This window comes from Pseudophryne corroboree, chromosome 7 (assembly GCF_028390025.1).
Source record: "Pseudophryne corroboree isolate aPseCor3 chromosome 7, aPseCor3.hap2, whole genome shotgun sequence".
NCBI lineage: Eukaryota > Metazoa > Chordata > Amphibia > Anura > Myobatrachidae > Pseudophryne > Pseudophryne corroboree.
In genome coordinates, this window is record NC_086450.1 from 460,877,955 (window position 1) to 460,893,466 (window position 15,512).

Sequence of the window (15,512 nt, forward strand, 5' to 3'; positions counted from 1 at the left end):
CATATTGAACTTGTGGCTTTTTGGAAATAAAGTCACACCTGAGGACTTTCAAGCAGCCCCCTTTGATTAAACAGGAGTGCTATTGTTTTGTTTTATGTAAATTTTCATGGTACAAGGATCTTATACATATTTGTTGTCTTGTAGGTAGCAGCGCTGTTTACACTATTATATATATATATATATATGTGTGTGTCCTCCTTCTAGAGGAACTTTTTAAAGTTAAGTTTTAATTATACTATTCACCATTTTAAACTTTAGATGGCCTTATGTTGATCATGTTGTTTAAAATATTATGTGTTTTAATTAGCAATACAGCATTTCCTCATATAGCTGTTTATTACTATAGTGACATTTGGAAACAAAATTTGGTGTAACAGGCTAATTAAATACATAGGTGGGATGTAATGAAGTCCGAGTTTAGCAGCCGTGAGGGATGCCGGCCGAACTCAGACTTTTTTTTAATGGGGCAATCGTTTACAATGCTAAACATTGCCTTGTAAATGATTGCCTCTTTAAAAAAATGGACTTCATTACATCCCATCCTTTTTCTACGGTGTGCAATCTGATATACTGCAGCACATAGTATATAATAATTAGCCAGTGAAGATTGACTCACAATAAAGGAAATCACATCATACTGTATTTTAGCATCAACCCTAAGGATCATGGGGTAGCCACTTTCGTACTACCTTTTTGAACATGAACTACTCTTGATTGACTTTCTTAAATATGTGATAGTGGGTGTTTTTCCCACATTAAGGGGAATTCAATTATTTTGGGCATCTAAAAATCCCATCTAAATGGGACTGTTTAGAGGCCCAAACAATTGTCACAATTCAATTGCTGTTTAGGCGTCCATGCACTTTGAGCATGTCGCATCCTAACAGACAGGGTTTAGCCACGTAAAATGGCTAAACGCGTCTAAACCCCTGCTTTGGCCATCCAAAAACACGTTTGGATGCCCAAAGTGCTGGGATTGGACACCCAAAGTGCCGGGTTTGGACACAGTTTTTCTGGCACCTCAGGAGGCTCTAGTGGCGGCCATGGGAAAAACAATTGAATTTGGCCCATTCACTTGTCCCACAGAATCTTTTTTCATAATTAATATTAGGATAACAAATACATCAGCCATAATGTTAGGGTTCTCCTGCCTTTGATGACTAGGCAGGGGAATTTCTAGAACACTGAATGCTGGGGTAGCCCAGATGTCAGAGGATGATTCAAAAAAATAAAACTGTATTGTGGCTGAATTCCAAATGAGACATACAGGAATATTGAAGTAGCAAAAATGAAGGAACACACAAGGAGGTTACTTTACCTGGGCAAGGGTAACACTCTCTAAAGCATGGGGGAGATGAGGTACATGATTCTGGCTACAACAATGACTCAGGAACAGAACAAAGCAAACAGGAACTCAAAATTGTGACATGCAAACTGGCTGAGTAACTGACTATAACTGACCCAGAGGTAAATCATATTTAAAGTCAGCAAAGTCAATCACTGCAGCCCTCTAAGGCAAGCCCATAACACACAATGTGCTGCAGCTGGAGAATCAAATTATGGGAGCATCCTGTTCCTAGATGATTACACCAACTGGGACTGCTCTCACACAACAACACCTTTGGCTACCCAGAGGTATTGCAGACCAAGATACAACAGCAGCACCCCTGGCAGCCCGGAGGTACTGCTGACCAGAACATAACAGATGGAGGAGATGTAACACATAACATATAGTCATTTATTATAGATAGAGCAGATGGAGTGAAATTATGTTCCTGAGAGGATCCTGAGTATTATATGAAGATGGAGGAAGATAAGGATGGGCTTTATAGCAGAGCGTGTGTCAGCTGTCAGATAGGAGTAACTCTGAGTTCAGTTACTATTATCAAAGTGAGCTGCTGAGAGCATGGGAAGGCACTGGAAGTTATACATGTGAGATTTAGGGGTCTATTCATGAAGCAGTGAAAAGTGTGGAGAATTGAGCCAGTGGAGGTGTTGCCCATGGCAACCAATCAGCATTGAAGTAACATTTATTATTTGCATACTATACAATTGTATGGAGCAGCTGACTGCTTGTCATGGGCAACTTCTTCATAGGCTCACATCTCCACTCTTTTCACTGTTTCATAAACAGACCACATAGAGGCTGTAAATGCCTGTTTTCTAGATGCGGTGCAACTTGACCTATGAGAGATTGGGAAGTCTAGAACATGGGTGCACGCAACTATGATGCCTATTGTGAGATGACTCTGCAGCTCCTAATTACTCCTATATACTATAGATGCTAAAAGTCACGGTAATGTACCCTGTATTTAGTATCTGTCCCTGTTTCCTGAAAAACGTTTTTGAGATGCCCAAATATCCCATTATTCAGAGGGGGGAGGCTGGAGGGGCAAAGTGGAGTGGACACAGCAAAGGAGACTTCACCAGGTATGCCTGGAATGACAACAGTGAAGGAGGCATGTCAGTGAGGGGAGGGAGGGGGTGAGAGATGGAGCAGCAGTCCAAGGTCCCACAATTTCTGATGGCAGCCCTACCTCAGTCTCTACCCTTTCACTCATATGCATTCCTCACTCTCAGTCCTTTCCATCATGTGCATACAGAATAAAAGGTGCCCAGTTCACCCACACCAGCTACAGCCTCCTCTTTAGCACCGCTGTGTGTGGCATAAACTGGCAATGGGCCAGTCAGACCACACATGAGGGGGAGATGAGTGTGTAGAGATTACAATAGCACAACAACATTGGTGAGGAGGAATGTACAGGTGCAGGGTGGCCATTGTAGTATCTGGTGGGCAGGGATTCCTTTGCTTATTTTTCTCATTGTATTAATTGCAGTATACCAGAAAGGAGCTGTGACGACATGTGATGACACAGCTGGCGCGTCGTGTCGCTCAGTGGTAAAAGACACGTGGTTACTTTCCTAGCCCTGGTCCTACACATGGACTTCACCAATTGCCAATATGTTATTAGTTCTATGTTAGGCAATACTGTATTGTATTGTGTGGTTATTATATTGTACAGTTATATTTTATCTGTTATATTTGGTATATGTAGTTTATTTGGTTATTATATATTCAATGTAATTGTTAACTGAATAAGTCTAGGCCAGAGTGTTAGTAACATAGATAAATATGTTCATGTAATGTAAGTCCCCTAGCTGTACACTCAGATGTGATTTGGATGAGTAGGTTAAGTAGTAAGCAGAATCTGTATGGAGATTCAGGTAATCTGATCCTGTGCACTCCATTCTGTACAAGAGTCCAGACACCTCGTCTCCACTCCTGACTGACCAGCTTGTGTGATGAATAGAGAGGAGGGTATAACAAGAGGAGTGAACTCTGCTGGGGAGAGAGATCTGAGAGAGAAGAGAGATTGTGGCAGGGGACTGACTAAGAAGTAATGTTCTGTCAGGAGTTCCAGGAGGGATTGTCGTGTAGAATTGGATCACAGAAGTGTGCTGAGCTGTTTATAACCCATTCTGTTCAATAAACCACTGTTGGTTTTTCATCTACCACCGTGACTGAGTGATTTTGAACCCAGTATCCTCACAGGAGCATTTATCCCAGAACTAAAAGGGAAGGAGGAAGAAACAGAGTGACATTCCCGGGTTGATGTACAGTGTGACTGTATGCGTGTTATTTTTGTTTTTTAAATGTTTTTTAAAATTGTATTTTAAAACTTTTTTGTGTGGGGTGGGGCGTGACCATGCCCTGGATTTGGCCACATCCTCAAAATTGCTCATGCCCTCCAGATTTCTATTTTTTGATAGAGCAGCTCTATTATATACAGAATACATGGAAGTACCCAGTTTAGCAAGCGGCATTAGTGAGAAATACACTGCAAGTAAAGAAGTGATAATCAGCACACTAAACTCATATATCAGAAGAAGAGAAGTGTCTTTCCAATAAAGTTAGCTTGACACCCAGTAATCTCATCAGTTGTCATGTCACCTGTCTCACCTATGCTACATCTTCATGCATGCAGGGGTTAAAGTGAGCTGGAACGGGGCGGAACTGCGTGCCATCAGTTCCACTGGGAAATGGAACGCAGTTTCGCCTCCTCCGGCTCACCTCACCTGTGTGTGCCGGCGCCGCAGGGAGATGCCGGGCACCCGATGAGATCATGTTACCAGCGGCACCCAGCTCTACCTGCATAGCGAATGCCGGAGGCAGGAGCTGACTACTGAGCTCCTGCTTCCGGGTCCCGGCTCTGTCAATGCGCGCTATGAGAGAGATGTCATGATGTCTCTTTCATAGTGCAGGTTAGCCGGACGCCAGGTGGATCACAGCGGTCGGACGTGGGAGTGGGGCTTGGTAAGAATGGTGTTTTTGGTTTATATTTTTAAACCTGTGTGACTACTACTTGGGGCATAACTACAGGGCTCCTTAACTACTGGGGGGGTATTACTACTTGGGGCAAACTATTGGGGGCAAACTACATTGGGCTAAACTACAAGGGGGCAAGCTACTGGGGGCATTACTACTTGGGGCAAACAACATGGGGCTAAACTACAAGAGGGCAAGCTACTGGGGGCATTACTACTTGGGGAAAACTAATGGGGACATTATTACTTGGGGCAAACTACATGGGGCTAAACTACAGGGGCACATTACTACTGGGGACATAACTACAGGGGCGCATTACTACTGGGGTCATAACAACAGGGGTGCATTACTACTGGGAACATAACTACAGGGGCATTACTACTGGGGGCATTACTACTTGAGGCAAATTACATGGGGCTAAACTACATGGGGCTAAATGACTGGGGGCATTACCATTAAGGGCATTACTAATGGGGGCACTACTAATGAGGGCATTGTACAGTGGGCACTTCATAAGGGGCATCACTCCTGAGGACATAAGGGTCACTACTACTGGGGGCATTGCATAAGGGGCACCACTACAATGGGCTCTATTTAAGGGGCACTACCACTGTGGGCACTACCAGTACAGTGGACATTGCATAAGGAGCACTACTACTGTGGACATTGCATAAGGAGCACTACTACTGTGGGCATTGTAAAAGGGGCGCTACTGCTGTGGGCATTGTGTATTACGGGGTGGTACTACTGTCGGCATTATGTGTATTAGGGGTGCTACTACTGTGGGTATTATTACTATTGTGTGACCATGCCCCTTTCTTTAGACCACGCCCATACCTTGATTGCATGGGCGCCGGGGGAGGGGGGGTTCCACCTCCTCTCCAGGACCACTTTAAGCACTGCCTGCATGTGCTGGGCTTCTGGCTTCCTAACATTGACCTATATACTCTGGGATACAAGTGACAGAGCTAAAGCTGTGTGATTGTCCTAATAAGAATTATATAACCACACAGGTATAGTACAGTAAACATTGGTTCTAGGACAGTGGAGTACATTGTAAATAAGTTGAATTAATTAGCACTGTGTATGTTACTTTACAGAGTAACCTGGATGTGACATGGAGAACCAGACTTACATGAATGGATTCCACTTGTTACCTTTTTACACAAAATCAAATTATATATTGCCAACTATATGTGTATTTTGGTTAGTATATCTATTTGGAGTACTTATTAATGTAATTATAATAACAGTGATATACATTGATTACCGATTGCACAACCCTATGTACTTATTTCTCTGCAACCTGGCCTTAGTGGATGTCTGCTATACAACCACTACTGTCCCTAACCTACTATACATGTTACTATCTGGAGATAATACAGTGTCCTTCATACAATGCTTCACCCAGATGTACTTTTATTTTTTGGCTGGTTCCTCAGAGATTTATCTAATATTTATTATGGCATATGACCGATATGTTGCTATATGTGATCCTTTACACTATCACACTATTTTAAACCGGAAACACTGTTTTGTATTGGCATCTGGCACTTGGATAACAGGAAGCTTAAACTCATTGGTGATTACAATCCCAGCATCACACATGTCCTTCTGTCATTCTCGCACAATACACCAGTTTTTCTGTGATGCTAAAGCTCTGCTTAGCATCTCCTGTGCTGGCAGTGAATACTTTTATATTGTAATCTATACTGAAGTATTGTTATATGGAACCTTTCCTTTTATGTTCTGTTTGACATCATACATAAAAATTATCGGGGTCATATTACAGATAAAATCTAAGGAAGGAAGAAAGAAAGCCTTCTCCACCTGCTCATCCCACCTCATCGTTGTCATTATGTACTATATGACAGGGTTGTCTGTGTTCCTTGTGCCACCATCAAAGAACTCCAATGTCATAGATTCAGTGTTTACTTTACTGTACTCAGTTGTCACTCCCACGATAAACCCTGTTATCTACAGTCTACGAAATAAAGATATGAAAAGTGCTCTGCTGAGACTCCGGGTAGGGGAAACAAAACTTTGAACAATTACACTATTTGAATTGTAGCTACATTTTACCCATTTGTTGTAAATAACTTTGATATTAATAAAAATAGCATTTGTGTTTGCTTTTATTGATCCTTTATTATCTGAAATGGTTCTCATTGGTTTGATCTGTCTGCTTCAACTTTTTAAATTGCTTTTCATCATTAACCCTGAATTTCAATGCAATGCTCATGATCAGTGGCATCTGCAGAGGTGAAGCTGCAGACCAGTCAAAAATTCAATTAGGGGAGCCACACCAACTGCCACCCCAAACACTGACAAACATTGCTCCTGATTATGAGTTATACACAATGTGGATTTCGAGCAAAGTTTGCAAATTGTTTAAATCCATAATTGAACCAATTTGTCTGAATGAACACTTTGGGCCATTTTCCAGTGTTTGGGAGCAAATGGTTGATTGTTATTTGCTCCCATACATTACCCGATTTTCATTCCAAGTAGCCCGATTGGACAGGTGGTCTGCCAGATATTTATACAGTGTTTACCCCGATTCAATTTCACAATGTTGTATAGGACATATCACAATATAAATCCTATTTAAAAACAGTAGTGCAGTATTAGTGCCAGGTGTGCAGATTTGTACTCATGCCTAAGGATAGGTGAAATACGCAAAATTAATTGTTTTTCAGCACTTAATAATAAGTGTAGGAGAACATTACACCAGTGAAACAATCTCTAATACTAACTACAGTAAGCCAATACTTCAGAAACAAAAGACATAAAGGAAATATGCTATAAAAAAATTAAAAAGTATATTAAAAAAACTGTTCAATCACAATGTGAATAATCTAGACCAAGATTGAAGTAAATGTTCAGTCAAATGCCGGAATACCGGTCTTTCTGAACCAATATATAATCAAATGTAATAGGCAGGATCACTGTTATTTTGTATTTTGGTTTGAATGTGTTCACAGCTGAAAAATGATGCAGGGTGTTAGTATGCCCTGTGTATTCAGTGCAAACTCACTGCAAGAACTGCAGGCACAATGAACAGTTGACTAAGGGCCTAATTCAGACCTGATCACAGCAGTAAAATCTTTCGCTAATGGGCAAAACCATGTTGCACAGCAGGTGGGACAGATATACGTAACATGTGCAGAGAGAGTTAGATTTGGGTGGGTTATTTTGTTTCTGTGCAGGGTAAATACTGGCTGCTTTATTTTTATACTGCAATTTAGATTTCTGTTTGAACACACCCCACCTAGATCTAACTCTATCTGCACATGTTATATCTGCACCACCAGCACTGCACATGGCTTTACACATTACAGATCAATTTTGCTGCTGCGATCAGGTCTGAATTAGGCCCTATATTTCACTTATGGTCTCCTCTAAAGATAAGTAGCTAAATTAATAGCCTGTCAGTGTTTGTAGTAAATGTTAAAGTGGCATAACCTTATTTGTACACAATATTACTTAATGGAAGTTCAATATTAAGTTTAAAAAGATATAACCTTATACACATCTTACACAAGATATTTATTTTTCTGTTATTTCTAGATGGATTCCAGTAGCTGGAGGCAATGGGTTCAATTAGGTCCTACAGCAAGAATTTTGTACTCCACACCAGAAACAGTATAATGGTAATTGAAGATGCATAGTCATTCCTTCCAGGTTCAGTACACAAAGCCGAGCAAAGAAAAGTACAGTATAAGCTGCTTTTGAGTGCAGTCAATCACTGTCTAAAATATTATAATCATCATTTATTAGTTATATGTTGATAAACAAAACTCTGTCCTATAACTTTCCCTTAATTTGTCAGACTATACACGTGATATCAGTCTAAATGTGGCCTACTTTCATAAATGCATGGACTCCAAATTCATCAATGTGCAAAAAGCAAAATATAAAAAAAATATAAGAAAAGTGAAAAAAAAATATTTTGTGAATTGAAACTGCTGCCTTGTCTTTTTTTATCTCTTTAGTATACAGCTGATGTTATGCCACTGTTAGGGTCTCCTGCCCTGTGCTGCCACGTCGTCATGGCAACCGGGAGACGAGTGCTAGCGGAATAACCTGAGCGCAGCTGATACTCCAGTTCGGGTCTTTTGCTGTGCAGTGGTTACAGGCAGGGGATCCGGTGCTGGTTTTTGTGCTCACAGTCTGTGAGGTCTGAGTGGGGCGTGGCCAGCACCTGCTTTATAAGGCCTCTTCTCAGATTAAGCAGATGCTGCTGAATCTTTGTTGGTTAGTCAGTTCCTGAAAATTAGCCAGTACTGTGTAGCTTTGTATTTGTTATTGCTTACTGCAAATAGGCCTGGAGATTTGGTACTACACTCTGCCAATCCAGACCTAGCAGTAAGACTGGAGTCAGTCGTTTGGCCTGCTGAAGTTCTTTTGTTATTCTGAGAACCCAGCAGGTTTGTGACTGTACTTTCAGACCTGCATGCTTAATCCTCTCTCACTGTGCAGGGCGTCCATGTGTCAGTTTAGTGGCAGGAAGCTGAACCTGTGCCCTGCAAGTGAGAAATAGGATTGTGGAGACTCTCCTTGTGTCTACTATTCCATCTCTGACCAAGGAGTTTGCTGCCACACCCGTTGGTAACCCTTTAGGGTTTTGCTGTTGCCCTTAGCAACAGCATTTCGGGTTCTCTACGTATTAAAACACAACATCTTGCCTTTTCCATCTGAGCATTTGTAATACTAGGGAGACACCCAGTTTCTTAGCCTCTGGGCTTATCTGTTCACTTTGTGTTGGTTTTGTTACCCTATCACTTTCTGTGTATGTGATGTCATACTTCCCAGTCTGTCTGTTAGTTCATTTGTTTTGCATCCCTCTCTGTTCAGACACCAGTACATTCCTGCAGGCACTGGTGTGCATAACATATTCAGCAGCCCAATACTCCTGTTGAAATTTTGTGGGAATATGGAGCATACCCCTCAAAATACGTTGCAACAGGTGGTCGATCAGGTGCAGGTCCTGACTCGTCAATTTAGTGATTTGTCCATTAAAATGCACACCTCCCAGGCCGCTGGCGGAGTTCCCGCAGCAGCAGCACCTTCAGGGGTTAAGGAGCCGAAAGTAAATCTTCCGGATCGTTTTTCTGGAGATCGCTCGCAGTTCTTTTGTTTCAAGGAGAGCTGCAAGCTATATTTCCAGCTTAGGCCTCAGTCTTCTGGGTCAGAGATTCAGCGGGTGGGCATAGTGATTTCCTTGCTACAAGGAGACCCACAGGTCTGGGCATATGGGTTGCAGCCTGACTGTCCGTCGCTTAAAAGTGTTGATGCTTTTTTTACGGCACTGGGCATGTTGTATGATGACCCTGACAAGACGGCCTCAGCCGAGGCTCAGATTTCGATCCTTAAGCAAGGGCGAAGGCCAGTTGAGGTTTACTGTACGGAGTTTCGGAGGTTGGCCCATGATACCCAGTGGAATGACCCAGCCCTGAGACACCAGTACCGAAGAGGTCTTTCTAACCAGATAAAAGACCAACTGGTACAATATCCCTTGCCTGATAGCTTGGATCAGCTTATGCAGTTATCCATCCGGGTTGATAGACGGCTGAGAGAGCGTAAGCTTGAAAGGGAGACCGAGGTTTCCTTCCTTCCCAAGGGAACCTCAGACTCTGAGGAATTTTCCGAGGAGCCTATGCAGATTGGGGCTACCCGCCTCTCCTCGCGTGAGAAGACGCGGAGGAGACAGCAGGGGTTGTGTTTGTACTGTGGGAATAAGGGTCATGTGGTAGTATCATGCCCAGAAAAGCCGGAAAACTTCAGGGCCTGAGGGTGATGGGAAATATCCTGTCAGGCCAGAAGTCAGAATTTCCCAAGAAGACTTTTATCATTCCGGTAACCTTGAAGATCCTCGGTCAAACTGTCAAGACTGAGGCCTTTGTGGACAGTGGGGCCGACGGGGTTTTTATGGACCGCCAATTCGCCCTGAAACACTCTGTTTCCTTAGTACCCTTGGCGTCGGAAATTGAAATTTGTGGGTTAAACGGGGAACCATTATCCCAGGGTAAAATTACCTCTTGTACTAGCCAGATTTCTTTGTTTATTGGAGCCACACACTCTGAAAAATTGTCCTTTTATGTGACTGTCTGTACTTTTGCCCCAATGGTGTTGGGGTTACCCTGGTTAAGGGCCCACAATCCTCAATTTGACTGGGTCTCTGGGGAGATTCTTAGTTGGGGTACTGATTGTTTCAGGAGTTGCTTGAGCCTTCCAGTCAGGCTCTCGCAGCTAAGTTTGCCAGGATTGCCAGGGTGTTATGCAGATTTTGCGGACGTGTTCTCCAAAAAAGTTGCAGAGGTACTACCTCCCCATCGCCCCTATGACTGTGCCATTAATTTGTTGCCGAATGCTAAGCTTCCCAAGAGCAGGTTGTACTCCCTGTCACGTCCTGAGACTCAGGCTATGGCAGAGTACATTCAGGAGAACTTGGCTAAAGGATTTATCAGACCTTCACAGTCTCCAGTTGGGTCGGGGTTCTTCTTCGTGGGTAAAAAGGATGGTTCATTGCGACCCTGCATCGACTTCAGGGAATTGAACCGTATCACGATTAAAAACTCATACCCACTGCCTCTCATTTCGGTCTTGTTTGACCAGCTTCGTACTGCCACCATTTTTTCTAAGATTGACCTACGCGGTGCGTACAATCTAATCCGAATAAGAGAGGGGGATGAATGGAAGACTGCCTTTAATACTCACTCAGGGCATTATGAATATTTGGTGATGCCTTTTGGGCTCTGTAATGCCCCGGCAGTCTTCCAGGATTTCATGAACGATGTGCTCAGGGAATATTTGGATAGATTCTTGGTCGTATACTTAGATGACATCCTAATCTTCTCCCATTCCCTGGAGGAACATCGGAAGCATGTACGCTTGGTCCTCCAGAAACTCAGAGACCACCGGCTTGGGGCGAAGCTGGAGAAGTGCGAATTTGAAGTTCAGCAAATCGCATTTCTAGGATATATTATCTCCCCAGAGGGTTTCCAAATGGAGGGTTCCAAGGGACAGGCAGTCCTGGATTGGGTGCAGCCCACTAGTTTGAAGGCGCTTCAGCGTTTCCTGGGCTTTGCAAATTTTTATAGACGATTTATCGCTGGATTTTCGTCTATAGTGGCGCCCTTGGTGGCACTCACTAAGAAAGGGGCGGATGTTGCTCACTGGTCTCGTGAGGCCAAATCGGCTTTTGCCCGTCTCAAAAGGGCATTTGTCTCGGCCAAAGTGCTGCGACACCCAGATCCAGAGCGTCCTTTTGTGGTGGAGGTGGATGCCTCTGAGATGGGTATTGGGGCAGTGCTCTCTCAGATGGGAGTGTCTGATAATCGCCTTCATCCCTGTGCTTACTTTTCCCGTAAATTTTCGCCTGCCGAGATGAATTATGACGTGGGTAACCGGGAATTGTTGGCTATTAAGGATGCACTCGAGGAGTGGAGACACTGGCTTGAGGGGGCTAAGTTTGTGGTCTCAATTCTCACCGACCATAAGAATTTGGCATATTTAGAGTCAGCAAAGCGTCTCAATGCCAGGCAGGCACGATGGGCTTTGTTTTTTGCTCGCTTTAATTTTTTGATAACATATCGCCCTGGGTCAAAAAACATCAAGGCTGATGCGCTCTCGCTGAGTTTTGCTCCAATCCAAGAGACCACCGAGGAGCCGTTGCCCATTGTGTCCCCCTCATGTATTAAAGTGGGCATTACCCAGGACCTCTTGTCATTAGTCCTTAGAGCACAGGAGCAGGCTCCTCCAGACCTTCCGGTAGGTCTTTTGTTTGTGCCTCCTAGGTTAAGACAGCGAGTGTTCCTGGAATTCCATGCCAAGAAGTCGGCAGGTCACCCGGGTATTGCCAGAACTCGGGAGTTGCTATCTAGGGCGGTGTGGTGGCCCTCGGTGGCTAAGGATGTGGATCAGTGGGTTCGGGCATGTGACATCTGTGCCCGAAATAAGACTCCTAGAGGGGTTCCTGTTGGCCCATTGCATCCACTCTCTATTCCATCTAAGCCATGGACCCACATTTCAATGGATTTTGTGGTGGACTTGCCCAAATCCTCGGGGATGACAGCCATCTGGGTTGTCGTTGACAGGTTTTCGAAGATGGCGCACTTCGTTCCACTGGTTGGGCTGCCATCGGCCAGACGCCTGTCTGAATTATTTATGCTGCATGTTGTGCGTCTCCACGGGTTGCCACTTGATGTGGTCTCTGACCGCGGATCCCAGTTTGTGGCCAAATTCTGGAGGGCATTTTGTTCCGATCTCCAGATTTCTGTCAGCTTGTCGTCAGGCTACCATCCGCAGTCTTATGGGCAGACTGAAAGGGTGAACCAGTCCTTGGAGCAGTTCCTCAGGTGTTATGTCTCCAAGTGTCAGACTGACTGGGTTGCTCATCTGTCCATGGCGGAGTTTGCCTATAACAACGCGGCTCACTCTGCTACAGGGATCTCTCCTTTCCTTTGTGTGTATGGGCATCATCCTAAGGCCAATTCTTTTGACCCCCTGGACTCCACGCCTGGTGGTTCCTCTGTCGTTTCGGTCCTTAGAGGTATTTGGAGGAAAGTGAAGAAAGCCCTTGTGTCTGTGTCATTAGTGACCAAAAGGGTTTTTGATAAGCGGAAAAGACCCTGCAGCTTCAAATTAGGAGACTTCGTCTGGTTGTCTACCAAGAATTTGAAGTTGAGACAGCCATCTCATAAGTTAGGCCCCCGGTTCATCGGCCCTTATAAGATCACCAGGGTTATCAATCCAGTGGCATTTCAGTTAGATCTGCCCCGTTCTTTGGGTATCAATAAAACATTTCATTGTTCCCTTTTAAAACGGGCGATTAGTAATCCTTCTTCCAGAGGAAGACCTTCCCCTCTTCTGATACGTGGCCAGAGGGAGTTTGTTGTTGAAAGGATTCTTGACTCCAAGATGGTTCGGGGTCGGCTGTCATTTTTGGTGCACTGGAAGGGGTATGGCCCGGAGGAGCGGTCGTGGGTGCGCAGTTGTGATCTTCATGCCCCCAGACTGATACGCTCTTTCCTCTCGCAGTTCCCCGATAAACCCGGTGGTAGGGGTTCTTTGACCCCTCGTCAGAGGGGGGGTACTGTTAGGGTCTCCTGCCCTGTGCTGCCACGTCGTCATGGCAACCGGGAGACGAGTGCTAGCGGAATAACCTGAGCGCAGCTGATACTCCAGTTCGGGTCTTTTGCTGTGCAGTGGTTACAGGCAGGGGATCCGGTGCTGGTTTTTGTGCTCACAGTCTGTGAGGTCTGAGTGGGGCGTGGCCAGCACCTGCTTTATAAGGCCTCTTCTCAGATTAAGCAGATGCTGCTGAATCTTTGTTGGTTAGTCAGTTCCTGAAAATTAGCCAGTACTGTGTAGCTTTGTATTTGTTATTGCTTACTGCAAATAGGCCTGGAGATTTGGTACTACACTCTGCCAATCCAGACCTAGCAGTAAGACTGGAGTCAGTCGTTTGGCCTGCTGAAGTTCTTTTGTTATTCTGAGAACCCAGCAGGTTTGTGACTGTACTTTCAGACCTGCATGCTTAATCCTCTCTCACTGTGCAGGGCGTCCATGTGTCAGTTTAGTGGCAGGAAGCTGAACCTGTGCCCTGCAAGTGAGAAATAGGATTGTGGAGACTCTCCTTGTGTCTACTATTCCATCTCTGACCAAGGAGTTTGCTGCCACACCCGTTGGTAACCCTTTAGGGTTTTGCTGTTGCCCTTAGCAACAGCATTTCGGGTTCTCTACGTATTAAAACACAACATCTTGCCTTTTCCATCTGAGCATTTGTAATACTAGGGAGACACCCAGTTTCTTAGCCTCTGGGCTTATCTGTTCACTTTGTGTTGGTTTTGTTACCCTATCACTTTCTGTGTATGTGATGTCATACTTCCCAGTCTGTCTGTTAGTTCATTTGTTTTGCATCCCTCTCTGTTCAGACACCAGTACATTCCTGCAGGCACTGGTGTGCATAACAGCCACCCAAATATGTTCACATATTTAGGCAAGTCTTTAGGAATTAAACTGATCCCCAGGGGTCTAAGAGTTTTCTTTTAAAAATGACCCTGATTTTCTAGCACAGTGGAATTCCATTTTAGATTCATGATCATTTCAGTTTACTAAATTATTGATTAAATTCTGAGAAACAAAAGGGAGCAATATAGCAAAAGAAATACAGAAGGTTCAACCATAGGGTTGCTTAAACGAAATGAGAACTTAAAATAATTCCAAGAAAATGGTTTGATATTAAGTAACAAGGTAAATGAATGGGATACATTTCTAATCACCAATAAAAGGAGAACGCTGGATAGAGACAACAAGGATTAGAATACAGATCAAGGGATACCTCCCAATTTTTGCAAATGGTGAATCAAATTAAATGGCGTCAAAGTTAAACTTTTCTATTGTGTGATGTAGAATCACTTAACTCCAGTATCCCCCATGAGGGGGGGGGGGGGGGGTAGAGGCTTGTCACCAATTTTTGAATTTAGATGAGGAACTGGAGCAGGGGTGGTGTAATTTTGTATTGGAGTCCATGTAGTTTATATTAACACATAACTATTTTTAATTTAATTCACAGTTTTTTCTTTAAGTGCACAGTACCGCTATGGGCACATAATTATCCCCAAGTTTTGCAAATTTATATATGGAGCTCTTCGAGGAAGACTCAATCTGGAGGGGGCCTTTCTGAGTGAAATTGGTGGTTTATTGGTGGTACATTGACAACCTATTTATTATTTGGGATGGGGACTTATCTGTATCTTCTTTAAATTATAACACTTTTGGTCTTAAGTGTCATCACAAATGTCACCCTTCTCATTAATTTCCTGGACATTGCTCTCTCTATTAATGACGAAAATATTATAATGCAGATTTTCCAGAAGGAGGTTGATTGCAATAGTTACCTTAATTATAAAAGTTGTCATTACAAAACATGGAAAGATAATATTCCTAAGGAGCAGCATTTAAGGTTAAAAAGAAATTGAACTTTGTGGACAATCAGAAGACCTTACATCTGCACTCCTGGATCAGGGATGCCCCGAAGTAATTTTGTACAAGGCCTTGAGAGAGGTCAATATGAGTGATAGAAAATCTATTTTTCTAAATACTAGTAAGCCTACTAAACATACCTCCTTGGATGAAGGTTTCATGCATTTTATAACTAAATGTAGCATTCAATCCAATG